This window comes from the organism of the source record quoted next, unplaced genomic scaffold (assembly GCF_019419815.1).
Source record: "Pyrus x bretschneideri cultivar Hongxiangsu unplaced genomic scaffold, Pyrus_bretschneideri_v1 Contig21, whole genome shotgun sequence".
Taxonomy (NCBI): domain Eukaryota; kingdom Viridiplantae; phylum Streptophyta; class Magnoliopsida; order Rosales; family Rosaceae; genus Pyrus; species Pyrus x bretschneideri.
Window position 1 is genome coordinate 4,203,852 of NW_025999513.1, and position 16,612 is coordinate 4,220,463.

The 16,612-nt window shown below is 38.1% G+C and overlaps 4 long non-coding RNA genes across 5 annotated transcripts; 2 read left to right on the top strand and 2 right to left on the bottom strand.

The window, feature by feature from the left end:
- Window positions 1–1,741: 1,741 nt before the first annotated feature.
- Window positions 1,742–3,183, bottom strand: LOC125477420. The gene is made up of 2 exons (XR_007258500.1): window positions 2,471–3,183; window positions 1,742–2,366 (listed from the first exon to the last, which is right to left on the bottom strand). It is a non-coding gene; the product is annotated as an uncharacterized LOC125477420 (long non-coding RNA).
- A 195-nt stretch (window positions 3,184–3,378) lies between these two features.
- LOC125477421 lies at window positions 3,379–4,408 on the top strand. Its single transcript, XR_007258501.1, has 4 exons — window positions 3,379–3,502; window positions 3,591–3,637; window positions 3,728–3,824; window positions 3,962–4,408. It is a non-coding gene; the product is annotated as an uncharacterized LOC125477421 (long non-coding RNA).
- Window positions 4,409–10,463: 6,055 nt separating this feature from the next.
- LOC125477471 lies at window positions 10,464–11,653 on the bottom strand. The gene is made up of 2 exons (XR_007258527.1): window positions 11,044–11,653; window positions 10,464–10,941 (listed from the first exon to the last, which is right to left on the bottom strand). It is a non-coding gene; the product is annotated as an uncharacterized LOC125477471 (long non-coding RNA).
- A 1,149-nt stretch (window positions 11,654–12,802) lies between these two features.
- On the top strand, window positions 12,803–14,130 carry LOC125477460. 2 transcript variants are annotated; one of them, XR_007258522.1, is made up of 4 exons: window positions 12,805–13,164; window positions 13,253–13,299; window positions 13,390–13,486; window positions 13,614–14,130. It is a non-coding gene; the product is annotated as an uncharacterized LOC125477460 (long non-coding RNA). The 2 variants fall into 2 exon arrangements; XR_007258521.1 differs by having other exon boundaries at window positions 12,803–13,164; window positions 13,253–13,486.
- The last annotated feature ends 2,482 nt before the right edge of the window (window positions 14,131–16,612 follow it).

Sequence of the window (16,612 nt, forward strand, 5' to 3'; positions counted from 1 at the left end):
CCTCTCATCTGTCCACATTCACATCACTTCTTCAACCTCCTGACAATCGGAACTCCAACCCATCCTTCTCCTGCGAATGAATTGATGGTGACTATTTCAGAGATTATACAGTTAGAAGTTCTCCAACTGTCAAGCATCGCATCGATTAACCGCTACTAATGAGCGCTTCCCATCAGATTGTCAATTTTTCAAGTTATAACCCAATTAGTTATCAACAAAGGATGTGGATAATTCATTAACATGGATGAATGGTACGTATAACCTGAACAAATTAATCATGAGTCAGAAGATATAATTCTATGGACATGCAGATCGACGACATTTGGGAGAAAAAACAAAATCGATCTTGAGAAGCAAGTTAATGACAAAAAGAGGTGAGGGAGGAAGATAAACTAAGGACACCTAAAATTTAGGGTTTGAATTATTTCTTAAACTTGTTGTTAATGAAAATTTGAGATTTATTTATGTGATTATCTACATCAAATTTTATTTATGTGATTATCTACCTCAACTCCCACAAGACTTTTGTGCATGAAAACGGAGCAGCGTGGTGATGGATATAGGGAGATGTGCAGTGGAGAGATGAAGGGATTGAGGGAGTTGTTTTAATTTGGAGGGATAGAGGGAGATATTTTCGACGTTTGATTTGTGGTTTTTCAGGAAAGAAGAAGATAGAGAGAGAACGGGCAACAGGGAAACCACATATCAAAATCTAAAAAGATGCCTAGTTTGGCGTGAAGATCACCAGCCTTATCACAAAATAAAGGGACAAACAATAATTACCCATTATCCCCTAATAAATAAATTATATAGATAATATTTTATTATTTGTTCTATTTAAAACAACACCATATTACACTCTTGCATTATATTATTTTATTATATTTCTTTTTATGATCAGAATAAGATCAGCTTATATTATACTCTTATGTTAGATATGTATATATATATATATATTTTTTAAATAACGATCTTCCTCAATATTTAATTATCTACTATAAAATAAATTTAACTAATTTATATCGTATATAATATATTTATTCCAAGATATACAAGAATAATTTTTTTGTAAGTGTCAATATGTACTTATTTACAAGATATACAAGAAATTTACCTAAATCGCCTAGGCGCCCGCCTACACCCCGCCTAGCCGCCTAGGCACTAGGTGCTGCTCAACTAGCGCCTAGCGTTTTTTAGAACCTTGCCCTTCATCGACAATTTTTGCAAAATCAGTTCAACCTGTCTTTGACCATTTTTACAGAATCAGTTCAACCCGTTCTTAACCATTTTCTAGAATCAGTTCAGCCCATCCTCGTTCAACCCGTCCTCCACCATTTTTGTAGAATCAGTTACATGTCTTCGATCATTGTTGCAGAATAAGTTTCAAATATGTACAACATGAACAAAATTACATACACGTCATTAGTCCAACCGGACCTCGATCATTTTTGCATAATTAGTCTTAAATACATGTAGAGTCAATTTTATATAATTTTTAGTAAAGCAAATTTGTATAGTTTTTAGCAAAATCAATTTTAACCTAGAAAAGATATTTGAGTCTTTCATTTTCTTTTTCTTTCAGCAACAGAACTGACCTTCTTTACCATAAACACTCCATCATATATTGTTTCGATAACGAGAGGGAAAATGCGGTTAGAAAACTCCCCAACTTAAAGTACCAACGGGCTAAAGTGATTTTCTTATCGGTAAATGGGTGCTTGAAATGCCTTTGAGTATGGAATGGGAAGCAACAAAAGTGAAAATGAAATATTTAAGCAGCTTCTCATAAAGTTGCTAACCCAAACTCCACAATATCTCTCCACTACTTTTCAATCACCATCCGCAACGTAATCAGAGTACACTTCGAATAAATTACCGGCAACGTACATAAAAAATCAACACAGCATTTCACATCGCACTGAGTACGCGAGTCAATGAACAACCAAATTAAAAACTAAAAAAATGAAACACTCGTCCACCTCTTCAAACATCAGAGTCTAACTTCTGCACCAAGCCTTATTATTGCCTGACAGTTTGTTGTATTCCCTTTTTTTTAGTAGGTGACCTTGCATGCCATCTAATTTCTGCACCAATATGAACAAGTCTTTCTTATTGCTTCACATTAGGTCGTTATTTTGGAGAAATTGGTGAGTCTGAACCCTGTGTAATCATAGGAGCACCATATCCATATGACACATGAGATGAGAACCACCATGTACTTCTAAAACTAAACTTGGAGACTTTAACGAAGCTGAAGGTAATCTAGTACACTAAAATGTTCTTGAAGAACTGAAACATGTAAATTGAAAGATGACCTTATAGTCCAAATTGACCATGCCATTAGACATGTGCGGCTCATTTGCAAACTGTAAATAAAAGTCAAAATAAATGGGTTACATCGCTACTTCCACATTTTTTTTCTACACAAGAAGAAAAGAAGGAACAATTTAAACCAAGGATGAATATTCACCTGAGCATTAGCCTTGAGAGTGAGCCGGCGTCAGTTGTTGATCTTCCCTCAAATTTTAATAAGATCTTAGAAAATTAACAAGACTAATTCTCTGATCAGTGTGATCAGCTGTTGAGCCCTATTGAAACCCAATCACCAATTCACACTTAGTAAACACGCATGCTTCCCCATTAACAACTCTCCGAGTACACAATCCACATATAGAAATGTCACCGGATGCGGTGACAACTCAACTTTGCGATCAAAGTCCTTCATCGGAAACGTTGTCGTCGTAAACAGAAGTCTGCTATAGCTTGGGTTTATGCAGCTGCTCCTGCTTCTGCTGAGTTTGGTAGTACGCCAAAGCACCACTGGTGCTGCTCCTCCTGTTGAGAGCAGCGGCGGCAGCAGCAGTCTGGTTTTTCCTGGAGCTTTGAGCCGATTGAAACATGGGAGGTATAATTGGGGGTGGTGATGACGGAGCAGAGGCGATGGTCGGGAGGGATGTAGATGGAGCCGTACGAGGAAGGAGGCCGGTCCTTCATCGCCATGAATGAAGGTTTGGAAGAGGAGACAAAGGGTTTTAAACGCTAGGCGATGGCGCGTGAGGGAATTCCAGAGAAAAAGAGAGAAGGTAGCAACGATAAAGGATGGACGTGATAGATGTGCGTGAAAGAATTTACCGCTATAAAGGGTAATTTTGTAATTTAAATTCTACCAAAAAAAATGGTTTGAGTGTTCGTTCCTATCTTAAAAAAAATTCCTCGACCAACCATTGATGGAAAGAGAGATGAATGGAACGGAGACACTGGCACGGACTCCCAACTGACTACTCCTTTGCTATCCAAGCAGGATGGAAAGCCGGACAGTGTTGTTGTTGACATTGTTGGATACCTAATTGGACTTGACTAACAATAAGTATATATATAAAACTATCTTTCACCCCATAGTGATAAAGCAACAAATGGTTTGCTCCAGGTATCACAGGCTATCGAGGAAGGTGAAGTCATTGGGATTATCACTCTGAAAGATGTATTTGAAGAACGCCTGCAGGTAATGTACACACAACTGATATTCTTGTGCTTTCAGTTAATGAAAATTGTTTATTTGGTTGTAGTGATGATTGTCTTGAAAAATGCAGGAGGAGATTGTGGATGAAACAGATGAATATGTTGAAGTACATAAAAGGTCTCATAGAGTGACAAAAGCAAATAGTTGGTTGACATTATGTACGAAAGTTATAATTTGAAAGTGGATTAATCTTCTAGTTCTTTGCAGAATACGTGTCGCTGCAGCTGCAGCTGCTTCATCAGTGGCGCGGGCTCCATCGACTAGGAGGTTAAATGTGAACAAGGGACCTGCCAATGGACAAAATGTACTTCCCCCTTTCAATCTGTTATTTCCAAAGGGATCTGGGCAGTTGATTTGCCTACTCTTTTTTTAATGTTCAATTTTTGTCCAGTGATCGAAGCTGACTAATGTTTTCTTGTTCTTATTGTGATGATGCCCTAGGCAGGCCAAAAAGTAAGCGAGGACTAACCCTCAAGAAATCTGCTGATGATTGGTCCTCGGCAACATTGCAACGGACTTCTAGCGAACCCCGTCTTGGAAATAAGAGATGATTCATCTTGCTCATTCGTCATTTCCTGATCCGGTTGCTCTTCAGGGAAATGGCTTTGACTTGCATCTACGAAAGTTGTTTGCTTTTGTTTTTTATTTTTGTTCTCCGGCTGGCGGGTAGGTTTCGAGAGGTGGAGTTCTACATTAGATTGCATAGGAGGATATCATTGTAAGTTTAGTACCTTACTAATTATTTCCACTCGTTGTTTTGGTTCATATTAAATCGATAGGTCGAGCTGCCTCTTCGGCTGGCTCTACTTTTTGTTTTGTAAACGACGGTATATGGAGAAAGTAGTTCAATAACAAGTGCAAGGTTTCTATGCACGATTCTTTCTGCTATGCAAGTTTACAGAAATATTCAGATCTGTACAATAAGAAGTAAATAAATGAAGACTTCCCTCAATTCTCGACTTTCAATTTCTGTTGTGTTCCTAGTTCGAGTTTAAACAAAGATATTACTTCAAGACCAAGAAGGAACATGCGTGATGTATGCTCGCTGGGATTCCTTCAATATTTTTCTTGGATACAAGCAAAATCGAGGGAAAACGAAATCAAACAAGAGACCTTAGGCGTAGTGATAAATTCTCGCTCCCATCGTGAATTTACAAATTTACAACTTGCATGCTCTGCAATAAATGGCCACGATACTAAACAAGCTTTATTGGCATCAAATTTGTAATAAGCTTTTCTGGCACAACAATTAAGCTATTCTTTTTTTTCTTTTTTTCTTTTTTTTAACATATCAACACAAATTGATGACAAACTAATCTTTCATGCAACTCTAATACCACATGAGACTGCATCGTACCTTTGATCCCCAAGTTAAAAGGTCGGCTAAAGAATGGTCAAGAGAATGTATCAGTGTGGAATTCATAACAATTAACCTATTATGGAGGGTGATATTTGCAGATAAAGGAAATGTCACCTCTATTAAATATGTGGAGTCTAAATGAGCTCAGTAAATATAATACATTACATGTAGTACTATCATTGAATTTTACATGTAGATTATCGTTTAATTACTTGGTATTTGTATTTAAAACTCATCCCAGACACAAGTACCTTTACATTCTTGTAAACTATTTGGAACACCAGTACCTTTACCAATTTCAATAGGAAATTGAAAATCACAAGAACACAACTTCAACCCTTTCATAGTAAAAACAGTCACCTCTCCGTCACTCATCCCAGCAGAGAAGAATGACAGTGCACCTCCACATGATATAAAATCTCGTCCGCTGCTCCCTCATCAACCTCGAGCATTTCTCCCACGACCGGAGCTTGGGCGTTCGAACGGAGGAGGACAACTCTCCCTTCATGTTAGACGGCAACTGGTGAGACTATTTCAGGCAGAGAGAGAGAGAGAGAGAAGAGAGAGAGAGAGAGAGAGAGAGATACTTGTACGTTGGTATGAAAAATTTCAAGGTTGCAATATTGGTCATGGAAGAACTTGAGCTAGCTAGAGCCTTGCCTTATAGAGAGGCACATAGGAAGATATGTTGAGGCAGTACATGGTAGGGTGACAAGTGTCGGCCGTAAATGGGTTTACAAGGAGTGGGACTCCCATTGAGAACAAAGATGACAAAACAGAAACATGAGCTTTGTCTCCCTGTTCAATCACCTGAAAAACTTGACAAGGATTGGAGGTTTTCATCCCAATCTCAAGGCCATCTCTGTTCAGAGTAGGATTCACTTCCCTCTTTTTTTCTCCCCGTGTTCCTCCCCTCTATTTGAACGGTCACGGTTTAATCACATCAACATCTTATATTAATTTTTTTATAACAAGATTAGACAAAATAAGAGAATGTGAGAGGAAAGAATGGAAGAGGATGGAAAAAAAAGGGGAGAGAATCCTAATCCCCTCTGTCCGCCATTATTATAGGCTGTAATTTGTCCACTGAATTAACTAACTATACTATATATGTGTGTGTCTAGCTATGTATATTTATATATTTATATTATCTATGTATGTTAAGGATATAGATGGCTTAACAAATTAAACTATTCTCTTCCAGAATTTCAGGAGCTTTTGGATGGATTCCTTAAAACTTATTTACAAGATATGTACAAGATTTATACATGTATATATATAAAGAATATATAAGACTGTATGCTTGAGTAGGTACATATATAAATACTTCATGCTTGGATTTCTCGTACTTTGTAATTTTATGTAGTTGCTGATCAACACCACAAAATCCACCTTGTTAGATCATGTTCCCATCTTGTGCTATATTATAGGAAACACAAAAAAAAAAACATACTCAAAACAATATTTACAACTTAAAATTTGCACTTACACAAAAATATTATTCTCGATAAATTAAGCTGATCACTATAAACATCTCACTCTTAACTAAGAGAAAACATTAATAGAGTGCGTCAATGATATAGTAGAACCTCTTCTTAATTAAGAAATTCATCAAGCAACCAAAAACATATACCTCATTTTCTTTTTCTATACTCTCATTGAATAATCATGTCACGTGATAATAGATAAAAGTAGTGGAATACATCTCTGATTACATTGGATAATTTCTCACAATCTAAGATACATGCTTCTTCACATATCAACACCTAAGGATCGATATAGAACGTACTAATTTTACGCATACATATTATGGGACTGCATGCAATGCATGGCCCGAACCATCAAGCGTACTTGTGCCAACCAAGAAGCATAGAAATGCAAACCCTAGTAATATAGAGCTTCCCTTTTTGTTGCCTCACCATTCTTTTCCACTTGGCAAGTCTCCTGCCCAAGCTTCCCATGACCAATATCTATGGCTTTGCTACTTTCACGAACAAATTATGACTCTTCCTTCAATTCCAAACCCTAATTTAGTGGCTTAAGATCTCAAGCACTTGTCTTGGAATATTTTAACATCCACTCCTTATAAACTAGCTTCAAGCCTTCCAAATGGTAAGTCGCAGGGTCCACTTGTACCTTCACATCACCTCCATGCCACCTGCACTAGCAGCGTGTATCTCTCTCACCTTAAAAGTCCTCATCGGATAAATTTTGCCTGCCATTAATGATTATCCCTCTTGTTGAAACTAGTTCTAAGTAGAACAGTTGAGATTCCTGTTGCAGTTAGATGCCCCATATGTGCTATGATTTTGCTTTAGAAAGTTTTTGGTGTGAACGTTTGTTATCCCACTCATATGAAAATATCAACTTTGATGGTATAACTCATATTATAACACATTCATTAATTAGTAATATCATACGACGACTGAAAGCTTTTCTTAAATAATGAAACTTTTGAAATTTTGGTCACTCCAGTTGACCAAGTTGGCTTCTCCAAATGGAGAAATACCATTGTAGTGTCCCAAACCAGTAATATAATGTCTTGTGAGAAAAGTTATAATACACAATAATTGTATTATTGATTTCAACACTACAATGACATTTCATAGTGTAGATAACTCCTTCACTCCAAAGATACTGTGGCATTGTGTTCTCATTGCCAAGTCCCCCAAGAACATCACAATCACATTTCACACTTCATGCGTCTAATCATGTCTCATTACCATGTACACGATTAGCAATTGAAATGTTCTCAAACCTTATCTTATAAGTAGAAAGCATGAAACGACAAGATTTTTTATTATACTTAAATCCATGTGGACCTATGGGAAAATGATCTACTATTATCCAGCTGACATAGATCCAAATCAGATTGGCCCTATGAACAATATCTCAATGAGAGTCGTACATACTTAGAGATGAGGCAGGTGTGTGTGTTAGCAACTTGGGGACACCATCAAAATGTCACTGAACTACTTTAGTTAGGAGATAATTAGAAAGATTGGAAAATTCCAAGTTGGTGGGGAGTGCTTTCTTTTGTTGCATTAATTTGTTGGGATGTTTAGGAAGTGAAGTTAAGGGGAAGTGGGTTGATCTTTTGAGTTGAGACTGTGACTAACTGAGACACCATAATCACAACAGTCCCTTTCAACAGACATAACGAGCAAATAGCTGCATCGTTGGACTGTCAAAGAGAAAAATATTCATATACCAAAACATGGTGACAACCTACACCTGGTAGGGTTTAGCTCATATATTGGGTGACTCCAAGTAAAACAGAAGGAAGGGTGGAAAAGGAAGAGAAATTTTTTTTGTGTGATAGACGTATCAACATGAGGTGCCATAAATTCACATGTTACGCCATATTTAATATAAGTAATGCTATTCTTGCTATCTAAATATACCACACTTTTACTATCTTATGTGACAATTGAGGTGTGTAAGCCATATCAATTATAAAAAATATTGTGAAAAATAAGGTGGATAATCACATCAAAATCTCAAATTTAAAACCCTAGTTTTGTACGTTTTCATGCCTCCCTCCATGTAGCCTCCTCCTCTCTCTCCTCTGTCCACATTCACATCGCTTCTTCAACCTCCTGACTATCAGAGCTCCAACCCATCCTTCTTCGACGAATGAACTGATGGTAACTATTTCAGAGATTATATGGTTAGAAGTTCTCAAACTGTCAAGCATCGCATCGATTAACCGCCGCTAATGAGCACTTCCCATCAGATTGTCAAATTTTTCAAGTTCTGACCCAATTAGTTATCAACAAAGGATATGGATAATTCATCAACATCGACGAATGATATAACCTGAACAAATTAATCATGAGTTAGAAGATTTAATTCTATGGACATGTAGATCAACAACATTTGGGAGAATAAACAAAACCAATCTTGAGAAGCAGGTTGTACAAAAGAAAGAGGTGAGGGAGGAAGATAAACTAACGACACCTAAAATTTAGGGTTTGAATTATTTCTTAAATTTTTTATTAATGAAAATTTGAAATTTTTTATTAATATGATTATCTACCTCAAATTTTATTTATGTGATTATCTACCTCAATTGCCACAAAATTCTTTTTAATTGACTTAGTTGTCCACCTCATCTGTCACATCAGTGATATAAAATTGTGATAAATTTAAATGGTAAGAATAATATTGTTAATTTAATACATCAGTGTCTAATAAAATAGTAGAAATAAATAAATATGCATGTTATAACACAAATGAGTAATATCAAGGGAGCTTTATATATAGAGATAAAAACTTTCACTATATTTCAATGAACTCCATGCTTTAGGGCTGTTAAGAGAATCCAGCCCTTACAAATCTAACAAAATTAATATGTGTCATAAGCTTATCCTCAACTATTTATGCATAATCAGTTTTTAAAATTTATGCAGAATCAGTTTGTATCCTTTATTACTAGAATCAGTTCAACCCGTCACCGACTATTTATGCAAAATCAGTTCAACTCGTCTTCAACCATTTTTGTAGAACCAGTCCAACCTGTCCTCGACCACTTTTGAAAAATCAGTCTAACCCGTCCTCGACCATTTTTGCAGAATCAATTCAACACGTTCTCGATAATTTTTGCAAAATCAGTTCAACCCATCTTTGACCATTCTTACCGAATTAGTTTATCCGTTTTTGACCATTTTTGCAGAATCAATTCAACCCATTCTCAACCATTTTTGCATAATCAGTTCAACCCGTCTTTATCAAATTTGTAGAATCAATTAGTTCAACCCATCTTCGATTATTTTTGCAGAATCAATTTAACCCCTTTTTGACCAATTTAGCATAATTAGTTCAACCAGTCTTTGACCATTTTTCTAGAATCAGTCCAACTCATCTTTAACCATTTTTACAGAATCAGTCAATCCCGTTATCGACCATTTTGGCAAAATCAGTTCAACCCGTCTATGACCATTTTTGTAGAATCAGTTCAACCCGTTGTCGACCATTTTTCTAGAATCAATTCAGCCTGTCCTCATTCAACCCGTCCTCGACCATTTTTGCAGAATCAGTTCAACCCATCTTTGACCATTGTTGCAGAATCAGTTTCAAATATGTACAACATGAACAAAATTACATACATGTCATTAGTCCAACCTGACCTTGATCATTTTTGTATAATTAGTTATAAATACATGTAGAGTCAATTTTATATAATTTTTAGTAAAGCAAATTTGTGTAGTTTTTAGCAAAATCAATTTTAACCTAGAAAAGATATTTGAGTCTTTCATTTTCTTTTTCTTTCAGCAACAGAACTGACCTTCTTTACCATAAACACTCCATCATATATTGTTTCGATAATGAGAGGGAAAATGCGGTTAGAAAACTCCCCAACTTAAAGTACCAACGGGCTAAAGTGATTTTCTTATCGGTAAATGGGTGCTTGAAATGCCTTTTGAGTATGGAATGGGAAGCAACAAAAATGAAAATGAAATATTTAAGCAGCTTCTCATTAAGTTGCTAACCCAAACTCAACAAAATCTCTCCACTACTTTTCAATCACCATCAGCAACGTAATCAGATTACACTTCGAATAAATTACCGACAACGTAAATAAAAAATCAACACAACATTTCACATCGCACTGAGTACGCGAGTCAATGAACAACCAAATTAAAAACTAAAAAAATGAAACACTCGTCCACCTCTTCAAACATCAGAGTCTAACTTCTGCACCAAGCCTTTCTTATTGCCTGACAGTTTGTTGTATTCCCATTTTTTTTAGTAGGTGACCTTGCATGCCATCTAATTTCTGCACCCATATGAACAAGTCTATCTTATTGCTTCACATTAGGTCGTTATTTTGGAGAAATTGGTGAGTCTGAACCCTGTGTAATCATAGGAGCACCATATCCATATGACACATGAGATGAGAACCACCATGTACTTCTAAAACTAAACTTGGAGACTTTAACGAAGCTGAAGGCAATCTAGTACACTAAAATGTTCCTGAAGAACTGAAACTTGTAAATTGAAAGATGACCTTGTAGTCCAAATTGACCATGCCAATAGCCATGTGCGGCTCATTTGCAAACTATAAATAAAAGTCAAAATAAATGGGTTACATCGCTACTTCCACATTTTTTCTACACCAGAAGAAAAGAAGGAACAATTTAAACCAAAGATGAATATTCACCTGAGCATTAGCCTTGAGAGTGAGCCGGTCAGTTGTTGATCTTCCCTCAAATTTTCATAAGATCTTATAAAACAAGACTAATTCTCTGATCAATGTGATCAGCTGTTGAGCCCTAATTGAAACGCAATCACCAATTCACACTTAGTAAACACGCATGCTTCCCAATTAACAACTCCACGAGTACACAATCCACATATAGAAACAACTCAACTTTGCAATCAAAGCCTTCATCTGAAACGTTGGCGTCGTAAACAGAAGTCTGCTATAGCTTGGGTTTATGCAACTACTCCTGCTGCTGCTGAGTTTGGTAGTACACCAGAGCACCACTGGTGCTGCTCCTCCTGTTGAGAGCAGCAGCGGCAGCAGCAGTCTGGTTTTTCCTGGAGCTTGGAGCCGATTGAAACATGGGAGGTATACTTGGGGGTAGTGAAGACGGAGTAGAGGCGATGGTCGGGAGGGATGTAAATGGAGCCGTACGAGGAAGGAGGCCGGTCCTTCATCGCCAGGAGTGAGGGTTTGGTAGAGGAGACAAAGGGTTTTGAAGGTGAGGCGATGGCACGTGAGGTAGATGTCTGTGAAAGAATTTACCACTATAAAGGATAATTTTGTAACATACTGTTTGGGCCCAAAATAATATTGTTGGGCCGAGCAGCAGGATGTGCTCGGGCCCAAGGCTATGCCAAATACTATGGGCCGAATGATAAATCCTGGGCCAATTGGCAGGGTCGGTCAAGTCTTATCCTAAGTTGTCCGGATAAATAGAAAAGGTCGAGGAAGTCCTGGTGCGACCAGGATTCCCGACCGGCAAAGAATAAAGCCTCGAAAAGAGGGAAAGTTCAGAATCCCAGCAGGAGTAGGTTTGTTCGAGTTAGAGTTGAAACGGGACAAGGACTCCCAATCCAGATCAGGATGCAAATCGGTCTCAAGGAATGGGGTGCTATAAATACAAGAAATCATGCAACAGAAAAGGACATTCAATTCAGCATACAATTGCCCTGCGCAAAACCTCTCAAACACCTTGAGATTTTTCCTTTTTCTTTTTTGCCGACGCACCTTCAATTTGGATAAACAGCACTGTGGAGGCACCCGGCGAGCACCTTCAGTTTGGATAAACAGCACTGCTGCCGCAGAATCAGCCGATCGAGAAGCACCTTCAGTTTGGATAAGCAGCACTGCGTCAAGGCCGACCGGTTACCTATCTAAGTCTCGGCCGAGAAGGGTTTTTCTAGCCCTTGTTGGTAGAGGTCACCTTACTAGCCTCCCCGGCGTAGTTAGGTGTTACGAATTGTGTTACTCGGCGTACTGGACGCCGAGTGATTTTATGATTGGATACTCGCAAGTAAGTTTCAGGGTTCGACATTCCGACGGCCGAACTACATTTACCATCAAGACATACATCACATTTGAGTATCTGTGCCCATATAGTTTGGTCTCGATTCGACGTGCTTATACTCTTATGAATATAATCACAGTGACCGAATCGAGCTCCAAACGATTTGTGAACTCTGTAGAATTAGTAGCCTTGTCTTCAGGCTATAGAACCCAGAGACCGAGAGTGTTCCTTCCTCGGCCGCAATCGCAAGATAGAGAAGTCATCGACGCGCTCGACGCGACGTCAACAAATTTTACTCCTCGGCCAAGCTCGGCCGACGAGTTGGCACGCCCCGCATTCAACCGAATGACGTAGTTAGCTTATTAGTTACTCGGCCTGCGCGCCACATAGGTTCTGTAATTTTTAGGGTCAACACATACAATATAAAAATAAAAAATAAAAACAAGGTTAGAGTGCTAATATCCCCACACCTCTGTGTCTTATTTTCTCACCCAAATCTTAATAAAAATTGCTCGACCAACCATTGATGGAAAGAGATGAATGGAACGGAGACACTGGCACGGACTCCCAACTGACTACTCCTTTGTTATCCAAGCAGGATGGAAAGCCGGACAGTGTTGTTGTTGATATACCCAAGATACCAAGGCCCCCCTCATAGACACAAGGAAACTTTTTCACCCCATAGTGATAAAGCAACAAATGGTTTGCTCCAGGTATCAGAGGATATCGAGGAGGGTGAAGTCATTGGGATTATCACTCTGGAAGATGTATTTAAAGAACTCCTGCAGGTAAGGTACACGCAACTGATACTCTTGTACTTTCAGCTAATGAAAATTGTTTATTTGCGTGTAGTGATGATTGTCTTGAAAAATGCAGGAGGAGATTGTGGATGAAACAGATGAATAAGTTGATGTACATAAAAGGTATCATAGAGTGACAAAAGCAAATAGTTGGTTGACATTATGTACGAAAGTTATAATTTGAAAGTGGATTAATCTTCTTCTTCTTTGCAGAATACGTGTCGCTGCAGCTGCAGCTGCTTCATCAGTGGCACGGGCTCCATCGACTTGGAGGTTAAATGTGAACAAGGGACCTGCCACTGGACAAAATGTTATTTTCAAAGGGGTCTGGGCAGTTGATTTGCCTCTCAACTTCACTCTTTCTTTTAATGTTCAATTTTTGTCCGGTGGTCGAAGTTGACTAATGTTTTCTTGTTCTTATTGTGATGATGACCTAGGCAGGCCAAAAAGTAAGAAAGGACTAACCCTCAAGAAATCTGCTGATGATTGGTCCTCGGCAACATTGTAACGGACTTCTGGCGAACCCCATCTTGGAAATAAGAGATGATTCATCTTGCTCATTCGTCATTTCCTGATCCGATTGCTCCTCAGGGAATTGGCTTTGACTTGCATCTACGAAAGTAGTTTGCTTTTGTTTTCGATTTTTGTTCTCCGGGTGGCGGGTAGGTTTCGAGAGGTGGAGTTCTACATTAGATTGCATAGGAGGATATCATTGTAAGTTTAGTACCTTACCAATTATTTCCACTCGTTTTTTTGGTTCATATTAAATCGATTGGTCGAGCTGCCTCTTCGGCTGGCTCTACTTTTTGTTTTGTAAACGATGGTATATGGAGAAAGTAGTTCAATAACAAGTGCAAGGTTTCTATGCACGATTCTTTCTGCTATGCAAGTTTTCAGAAATATTCAGATCTGTACAATAAGAAGTAAATAAATGAAGACAGTTTGTTCCTTCAATTCTCGACTTTCAATTTCTGTTGTGTTCCTAGTTCGAGTTTAAACGAAGATATTACTTCAAGACCAAGAAAGAACTTGCGTGATGCATGCTCGCTGAGGATTCCTTCAATATTTTTCTTGGATTCAAGCGATATTGAGGAAAAACGGAATCAAACGAGAGACCTCGGGTGTAGTGATAAATTTTCACTCCCATTGTGAATTTACAAATTTGGAACTTTCATGCTTTGCAATAAATGGCCACAATACTAAACAAGCTTTATTGGCATCAAATTTGTAATAAGCTTTTCTGGCACAACAATTAAGCTATTCTTTTATTTCTATATTTCTTTTTTTAATATCCCAACATGATGATAGACTAATCTCTTATGCAACTCTAATACCACATGAGACGGCATTATATCTTTGATCTCTGAGTTAAGAGGTAGGCTAAAGCATGGTTCAAAAGAATGCATAAGTGCAAAATTCACAACAATTAACCTATTTTGGAGGGTGATAGTTGCAGATAAAGAAAATGTCACATCTATTACATATGTGGAGTCTAAATGAGCTCAGTAAATATAGTACATGGTATTAGTATTTGAACTCATCCCAGACACAGGTAGCATTACATTCTTGAAAACTATTTGGATCCAATTTCAATAGGAAATTCAAAATCACAAGAACACAACTTCAACCCTTTCATAGTAAAAACAGTCACCTCTCCATCACTCATCCCAGTAGAGAAGTATGACAGTACACCTCCACATGATATAAAATCGCGTCCACTACTCCCTCATCAACCTCAAGCATTTCTCCCACGACCAGAGCTTGGGCGTTCAAACGGAGGACAACTCTCCCTTCATGTTAGACGGCAACTGTCGAGACTATTTCAGGCACAGAGAGAGAGAGAGAGAGAGAGAGAAATACTTGTACGTTGGTATGAAAAATTTCAAGGTTGCAATATTGGTCATGGAAGAACTTGAGCTAGCTATAGCTTTGCCTTATAGAGAGGCACATAGGAAGGATCTGATGAGGCAGTACTTGGTAGGGTGACAAGTGTCGGCCGTAAATGGGTTTACAAGGAGTGGGGCTCCCATTGAGAACAAAGATGGCAAAGCAGACACATGAGCTTTGTCTCCCCGTTCAATCACCTGAAAAACTCGACAAGGATTGGAGTTTTTCATCCCAATCTCAAGGCCACCTCTGTCCGCCATTATTATAGGCTGTAATTTGTCCACTGAATGAACTAACTATACTATATATGTGTGTGTCTAGCTATGTATATTTATATATTTATATTATCTGTGTATGTTAAGGATATAGATGGCTTAACAAATTAAACTATTTCTCTTCCAGAATTTCAGGGAGCTTTTGGATGGATTCCTTAAAACTTATTTACAATATCTGTACAAGATTTATACATGTGTGTGTGTGTAAAGAATATATAAGACTGCATGCTTGAGTAGGTACATATATAAATACTTCACGATTGGATTTGTCACATCCCGGCCCAGGGCGGACCCCTTCCCGGGTCCGCTCCACCACTGTAACACGATATTGTCTGCTTTTGGCCCCGACCACGCCCTCACGGTTTTGTTTCTGGGAACTCACACGAGAACTTCCCGATGGGTCACCCATCCTGGGAGTGCTTTCGTGCGCTACTCGCTTAACTTCGGAGTTCCCATGGAACCCGAAGCCGGTGAACTCCCAAAAGACCTCGTGCTAGGTAGGGATGGGAATATACATTTAAGGATCACTCCCCTGGGCGATGTGGGATGTTACAGGATTTCTCGTACTTTGTAATTTTATATAGTTGCTAATCAACACCACAAAGTCCACCTTGTTAGATCATGTTCCCATCTTGTGCTATATTATTGTAGGAAACACACAAAAAAAACATACTCAAAACAATATTTACAACTTAAAATTTGCACTTACACAAAAATATTATTCTCGATAAATTAAACTGATCACTATAGACATCTCACACTCTTAACTAGGAAAAAACATTAATAGAGTGCGTCAATGATACAATAAAACCTCTTCTTAATTAAGAAATTCACCATGCAACCGAAGACATGTCCCTCATTTTCTTTTTCTATACTCTCATTGAATGATCATGTCACGTGATAAGAGATATAAGAATAATGGAATACATCTTTGATTACACTTGAGAATTTCTCACAATCTAACATCCATGCTTCTTCACATATCAACACCTAACGATCGATATAGAACGTACTAATTTTACGCATACATATTATGGGACTGCATGCAATGCATGGCCCGAACGATCAAGCGCAAACCAGGAGGCATAGAAATGCAAACCCTAGTAATATAGAGCTTCCCTTTTTGTTGCCTAACCATTCTTTTCAACGTGGCAAGTCTCCTGCCCAAGCTTCCCACGACCAATATCTATAGCTTTTCTACTTTCACGAATAAATTATGACTCTTCCTTCAATTCTAAACCCTAATTTAGTGGCTTAAGATTAGACCTGGCATT